Raw genomic sequence first — 6226 nt, 5'->3', positions numbered from 1 at the left:
GGGAAATATAACCTATAAACATACAAGTGGTTAACTAAGGCATATGATCTGAATGTGACGATCTGTAAATTTTACAGTGCGATTCCCGCTATAAATAAATTTTCTAATTGTAAAGCAACAGTTTGACCGTCCTATATTTAAAATCCTTATCTCGATTAATGATCTCTTCAAGTAACAAGGCTCTTCAAATTAAGTTAACATCTCCTAGAGCTCACACCTTTTTATTTGAGCGAGGTGATCTACACAACCTACTTCGCAGTCATGTATCAGATCACATCACCCAACCTTGCTGCGTGCTGACACCACCCGCACACTTATCAATACATGCAAACTTTTGATCTCGTTGATCAGCTGACATGGATCATATCCCGAAATAAACAAGCTCTGTCAAAAGTTTGCATGTATTGATAGGTGTGCGGGTGGTGTCAGCACGCAGCAAGGTTGGGTGATGTGATCTGATACATGACTGCGAAGTAGGTTGTGTAGATCACCTCGCTCAAATAAAAAGGTGTGAGCTCTAGGAGATGTTAACTTAATTTGAAGAGCCTTGTTACTTGAAGAGATCATTAATCGAGATAAGGATTTTAAATATAGGACGGTCAAACTGTTGCTTTACAATTAGAAAATTTATTTATAGCGGGAATCGCACTGTAAAATTTACAGATCGTCACATTCAGATCATATGCCTTAGTTAACCACTTGTATGTTTATAGGTTATATTTCCCCAACCGTGCGTTAACCGTCGCGTGCTGCCTTACGCGACCACAATGGTTGCTTTAGGGCAGTTTGTGCCTTAACCGTGCCTTAACTGTGCGTTAACCGTGCCTTAAGTGACCGTGTCTCAACCGTGCCTTATGTAACCCTTGTTCCCTAGCCGTGCCTTAACCGTGCTTATGTTATATTTATATGTTATATTTCCACAACCGTGCGTTAACCGTGTGTTAACCGTGCCTTAAGCGACCATAATGATTGCTTTTGGGCAGTTTGTGCCTTAACCGTGCCTTAACCGTGCCTTAACCGTGCCTTAACCGTGCCTTATGTAACCCTTGTGCCTTAACCGTGCCTTAACCGTGCCTTAACTGTGCTTTAACCGTGCCTTAACCGTGCGTTAACCGTGTTATGCCACACTACCGAATTGCCCAAATGATAGATATCAGTTGTTTTTTGTAACTATTTACATCTGGAGAACGATCGAAGAAGCTTTACATTTTTCATCAAAAGTTGTTTTCCCAGGTCTGAAATTGTCACATACTCACATAGTCATAAAGGTATTAAATGAAATTTCGCGATTACACTATTAATAATAATTGCACGAGGCGCAGCCGAGTGCAAATTGATACAATAATCGCACGAGGCGAAGCCGAGTTCGATTATTGCAGTTATTTCACGAGGCGCAGCCGAGTGCAATAACTGGTGTTATCGTATTATACATGCAGTTAGATTCGCGTATAACTCCACGCTTTTGGAGTTATAACCAGTGCAATTAGTTTATAATCGCACCGACTATGTTGTTATAAGTTGCTCTCAAAACAATGCGATGATAAACTAATCGCACTGTTTTGAGAGCACCGAGCAGCTGATATTTTGATTTCCGGAGTGTACTCACAAACAAATGAAACAGTCATTAGATAAACCAATTTCAAAACTAGATTGATGTTTCATATTACTAAAAACGTTTGCAAACGATCCGTTTCATGATATGCATAAACAGTGCCAATCGAATGCATTATAATACATTTCCAAGCAACTATCAGATGTTATTGTACCACCCAACACGGCAACAAACAATCAAGTTTCATATTAAAGAGACAACAGCGGGTCGCACAACGCCTCAGGGTCTCAAAGCACTGAATACGTTGGCACACGCCGTGTTTGCTTGAAGATGATTCTTTTTGGTCATGACTGATCAGTGACTCGTACGCAGTGGTCACGTGAACCTACCATTTCGACGAAATACTATCACGTGACACCCCCCCCCCCCCCGTATTACTGATTTCGAGGAATAACTGTCACGTGACAGACTGATAAGGAGAAATTAGCTCCCGGCACCGTGAGAAATTTGCTCTTGCCTCATACTGTGAGTGTGTTGTGTTGTAGCGCGATGCGCTACTGTGCCGCGCCGAGCTGCCATGAATTGACATCGTCAATTAAGTGTTGTGTTAATGCAATGTAAGAATTGACTTATCTCAAAACAAGGAAAGATGTTGTCCTAAACTAGTTCAACTTTCTATGTCTTTAAAATAACTAGTTATTTGTTGTTTGACTACATATCATGACTATCTACTAGTACTATCTAGTCGCCTTTGGAGTGCGCGCGTAAAGTGCACGACACGAATGTGTTTACGATACGAATGTTTTACCAACGTGATTCGTACGTGAAGTCACTTCTGCATTTTGGTCAAATTAGCTATCAGCTATGAGAACTGTCAACTGTACTTTCTTCTATAATTTTGTTTCTTTAATCCGCCAAACTAGCTCTAAAAGTAAATATAATGTTATAATTTCTACAGGTTCAGTTGAACACCTACCCCTATATTAATATAGTATATATACCCCTAATTGCGGCGTGCTGAGCATTAGAAGAATTTATCAATTAACAACTGCCACTCCTCAATCCTCATCAGTTATAAAATAGTCAGACAGGGGGTGCATCTGAAAAAATGTCACTTTACGATCATGACAGTGAACTAACTTCGAAATCATTTGCTTGATCGTAAAAATTGTTTAAGTTTGACATTTTGCTTTGCCGTCAAAACTTAGCAATTGCAAAACTGTTAAAAAGTGAAAAATCTGATTGAAAAATGAATACTCAACATATTTAATTGTTCTGCTAGGACGCCATTACCATGAAAGAAATGGAAAGTGCCGTTTACGATGGGGTCCCAACAGTACAGCTTAATTACATCTATTGAGACATGACAAGGATACTGTTCTTCATCATTACCGTTATTATATATGGTCGTTTTGTTCATGGAAAGTGTCGCAGATGATTATCATGGTAAGATTTGATAGCAGTTTGATACCACACGATCTAGAATCCTACCCTCTTCATCTCAAGACAGTGTAGAATGCAAAACAAAAATGTGTCTTCGATACAAATGAATTAGGTTATATTTTAATTTCTACCCGTCCAGCTGAAAGCGTAACCCTATTGTGAAGTAAGGATTTTCACGACGCGTTAATCTTTATAAGAATAGATCAATTTTACCAAAACCCATAATCATGGGTAGAGTGGACCGCTGCCAGTGTCTCTCTTTCCCAAACAAAAGGAAATGATATTAATTTGATTGACCGTTCTCAAATGCAAAATGATACCGAGAATGAAATCGGTAGCTCGCTTTTCCCATTCATTCACGGCTTACGAATTGTATAAATAAGTTTCGATTGATTACGTCAATCAGATGCTGTAAAAATATTTTTGGGTTGCGTTTGGGTCGATACTTAGTATTTCGGGGTAAGGGACAAGGGTGTTAGTTATTACTTATTGAACAAGCTGAAGTTTATTGAATCTTCATTGCTGATTGCCGAGTACAGCTGCCTTTGGGTAGTTCTTCTTAATCTATTACAATTGTAAATGAATGGGAAAAGCGAGCGACCGATTTCATTCTCGGTATCATTTTGCATTTGAGAACGGTCAATCAAATTAATATCATTTCCTTTTGTTTGGGAAAGAGAGACACTGGCAGCGGTCCACTCTACCCATGATTATGGGTTTTGGTAAAATATCATCTCTTTTTGATTATAATGTCAGGGTACTTTATAAAGTCGAAATATAAACTGATATCTTCATTAATAAGGAGGAAGTTTCAACGATTTCGAAATTTTTCCTTTAAAAACATTTCCTTGTGTTTAGGGAAGCATATCGGTCGATCACTGACTGAATATACCACTTAATACTCATTCAAGTTGGCATTAAATTCATATATAATGACATTAAACTGTCGTGGCAAAGCAGAATTTGTTGGAAATCACGAATGAGCAAAATTCTCACCTTTCGCACGTGCAAACTTTGAGCGGACGTTGCGTGCGCATCCAATATTAAATCGCCGTAAATTTTTGCATGTAATTGTTTTATATATAGCTTGATAAGCATGCAAAGTTTCAAAGTATTTCAAAAAGAACTGTAATCACAACGGCACTCTAAAGTTGACAGAAAATGACGAAAACAGCAATTTTCAGTGATTTTAGCAATTTTCTATCAATTTGGGCGTGTCCCCACGTGTGCAACTTTTCGATTTTCAACTTTAAAACTAGCCTAATGCACAATTTATACCTATAGGAAGCAGAACTGAGCTCCACAACCCAAGGCATGACCCAACACCAGAGAATACTAAATCGCAAAATTGACGTTTTTATAAAATAATTCTTCGAAAAAGCACAAACTTCAATGACGAATATCTTTATGAAGGAGCAAGCTAGAAAAACTTTCCGGTAGATTTTCAGAATGCTTGAACAATTATCTAAGATGAAAATTTCCTCAGATTTTGAATAAAATTACTCCTTAATGGTTTAAAATTCATTTTAAAAGTTATTACTTTGTCAAAAATCAAGTTTTTAAAACGGTTAACTTGATGACGTCATCAAGGGGTGTTTATGACGTCAAATAATTTTTTTATACAATTAAAACTAAAGTGTAAACAATTATTTGCAAGACCTGTGGTCGGAAATGGCTTTATCTTTTATACTTTTGAATCTATGGACACTTAAATACAGGCTACAATTGACTGGCAAAGCGTCTATCCCTGAATATATGTATATATATATATATATGTATGTATGTATGTATCACGACAATCTATCGTAAAACAAGGGTTCTAGAAAACCCATTTCCCGATGCTCCTGAAACCTGAAAGTCGATTTGGTCAACGTCTAGACGCCCTGAAAAATTTCAGATCTCTAACTCAATTTTAACATGGTTTTTCAGGCACCTGAATATGGCGATTTTGGGTTTTTTACCGAATTTCGTATAACAGTGCTGGCGAGTATTTTATGCAAATTTCTTAAAAATCTCAACATAAATATTTTTTATTCCTGTCATCTTTGACATCAAATTAGAATGTTTTGAACTAAAAATAAATCTGCTGAACGACTTCCGATGAGTCTTAATGCCTGGAAAACTCCTGCCGGAGGCGGCGGCCTTCGGCCGCCGCCTCCGGCCGGAGTGCACGCTTCGCGTGCACAAAAGAGGCTTGTAACGTGTACCAAAGGGGGTATAATAGTAAAGGGGGTATAATAGTAAAGGGGGTATAATAGTAAAGGGGGTATAATAGTAAATGGGGAACATAGTATACCCACAATAAATGCAACGGTCGTGCTTGCCAGCACTGTGATTAACAACTGCACTGTATTTATATTGGTACTGATACTTCTTGACTCATCATATTCATACTTGACTTAAGCCTAAGGCGGGTAGTGTTCCCGAGATCCATTGACAACAGTTCTCCACAGCTTTCTGTCCTCCATCAGACTAGCTATCTCATCTACTGACTTCAGCCCAGTATCTGCTTTTATGTTATCTAGTGGTAAGTAAGGTCGCCCCCTGTTAGTATGCCCATGACTCGGCGTCCAGAGGATTGGTTTGTTCAGTGTCAGCTCCGGATGTCGAAGTGCATGACCTGCAAGTCTGAGCCTTCGTTGGGTTATCTTGGAGCTGACTTTTGGAAGTTCACCGTACACTGTACAGGCTGTGGTTGCTGACATGGTCTCGATATTGGTTGATGTTGAGGGCCATTCTTAACATTCGCGTATAGCAACCATTGACAACAGTTCTCCACAGCTTTCTGTCCTCCATCAGACTAACTATCTCATCTACTGACTTCAGCCCAGTATCTACTGTTAGGTTATCTAGTAGTGTTAGGTAAGGTCGCCCCCTGTTAGTATGCCCATGACTCGGCTTCCACAGGATCAGTTTGTTCAGTGTCAGCTCCGGATGTCGATGAGCATGACCTGCAAGTGCAAGTCTGAGCCTTCGTTGGGTTATCTTGGAGCTGACTTTTGGAAGTTCACCGTACAGGCTGTGGTTGCTGACATGGTCTCGATATTGATTAATGTTAAGGGCCATTCTTAACATTCGCGTATAGCAACCATCAACCATCTTCTCTAGTCTTTTCGTCATAGTCCAAGTCTCGGAACCGTAAAAAAGCACCGACTCGACAAGTGCTGTAAACACTCTGATCTTGATAGACTTCCTAAGCTTAGAATTCCAAAGTTTTTTGAGTGTGTGGCA

The sequence above is a fragment of the Bolinopsis microptera genome, chromosome 1 (assembly GCF_026151205.1).
Source record: "Bolinopsis microptera isolate Bmic1 chromosome 1, MBARI_Bmic_1.0, whole genome shotgun sequence".
NCBI lineage: Eukaryota > Metazoa > Ctenophora > Tentaculata > Lobata > Bolinopsidae > Bolinopsis > Bolinopsis microptera.
The sequence above is the reverse complement of the archived record's forward strand: the minus strand, read 5'-3'. Positions refer to the sequence as shown.